Here is a 1,497-nt window from a genome sequence, read left to right as displayed (position 1 = left end):
TTCCTGCTGGTGGCTTCTCACAGTTGGCTATCAGTTGCACAGCTGCCAAGTTTTGCTATGCAAGAAGCAAGTTTTCTTATGTAACCAGAGAAGTAAGTGCTGGAATTGATGTAGTCTGAGATGGTTCCAGTCTAGGGCTGGCCATGAGGCACGGGGTAGGTTAGGGCAGAGTATGAACTCCTTTCCATAGCTGGAGTGCAGGCTCGCAGGTGCTTTCTGAGCAGGCTCGTTATCTTTTCTAGCAGTCACTGCTGATGTCTCTTATTTTGCCTGCATTTTTCAAGCCTAAGGCAGTTGATACTTAGGTGTAAGTTTCATTATTCATGAACTGTAAATGAAAGCAGTGTGGGGAGGGGCTTTCTGAGGCAGGGGTATGACTTCTGAGCAGATGAAACCTGGTGTAGCATGCACAGTTTCTGTTGGTTTTGCTGTAAAAGTTGTTATTCATCTTTTTCTTTCCCTTTCAGTCACTCACCATCAGGAAGCCCTTGAAGGAGTGCAAGCCCTGAAAGAATGGGTTCAAATTCAAACAGTTTAAAAAGAAAATCTATTTTGTTTACATTGTTATAAGGGATTTTGTGGTGTCTTTATAAATGTAAGGGCTTAGTCCTAGAAGGCTGTTTCTATTGACTAACAATTGGCATGAACCTGGATCTTCTAAAAGTCTTATTAGTAGACTAACCCAAAACCCTTTTGTTGTGTTAATGTTCTGTGATCTGGAAATGTTGGGCTTTTTTTATTGGTGCGTTGAAATAAACTACATTTCTAAAGAAGAACTACTTTGTGCTAATTCTGCTGTTTCTGTTGATACTTGGATAGCTAGAGACAGGTCCCGTGGCACTGTGGTGAAGAGCAGGAGGCAGGCCGTTAGAGGCTCAAGATTTGAGCATAGTGCAGCAGCTGGCCACCTAGGACTTTATTACTACAGAACGCTGGTTGGAGCAAAGGGTACCAGCTCTCATGCATGCTGTTTGGTCCTGAATGTTAATGGCGATCTGTACCTTGTGTTTTTAGTTGCGCCTCCTTGGAGCTCAGTGCAGCTGAAAAAGTGTGCGGAGGTGCTTGTGCACTTGACATTTTGACTTGTGTAAACATGCCTACAAGGGGTATTAACATATGGAAAAAACAAGGAATGTGTGAATACAGGTGTGTCTGTCCTGTTGATTAAAGGACCAGTGAACCTGACGGTGTTTGGAATGCTTCTGGAATGTAAACTAAGTATTTTTGGTAATCTTGGTTTCTGTCCTGGTTGTCCAAACAGTATTACTACTTTGTGGTACTTAGGATAAATTGGTAGGTCTGGTGCTTTGTTTTAGGAAAGTAAGGGATTTCTTAGATTGACAGACACGAGCAGAAATTGCAGGGCACGTTTTTAAGTAGCAGTACCTGTGGGGAATTTTGCTCATGTTGGGGAATTGACCTGGCCGACCTGGTCTGCCTGGTCACATCTCTGGCAGTGAAGTCTAACCAAGGGACTCACTGCTCTCTGCATCAGTT

General features: G+C 43.3%; 1 long non-coding RNA gene across 1 annotated transcript in view; it reads left to right on the top strand.

Annotated features, from left to right (window-relative positions):
* LOC104275713 overlaps nt 1–769 on the top strand; it is a 4,678-nt gene extending 3,909 nt beyond the window's left edge. Inside the window, exon 5 of the long non-coding RNA XR_717835.1 lies at nt 468–769. This is a non-coding gene — a long non-coding RNA (uncharacterized LOC104275713). The remainder of the gene's footprint in view (nt 1–467) is intronic.
* Nucleotides 770–1,497: the final 728 nt, after the last annotated feature.

The sequence above is a fragment of the Apaloderma vittatum genome, unplaced genomic scaffold (genome assembly GCF_000703405.1).
Source record: "Apaloderma vittatum isolate BGI_N311 unplaced genomic scaffold, ASM70340v1 scaffold12576, whole genome shotgun sequence".
In the NCBI taxonomy this organism is placed as follows: Eukaryota; Metazoa; Chordata; class Aves; order Trogoniformes; family Trogonidae; genus Apaloderma; species Apaloderma vittatum.
The sequence above is the reverse complement of the archived record's forward strand: the minus strand, read 5'-3'. Positions and strand labels throughout refer to the sequence as shown.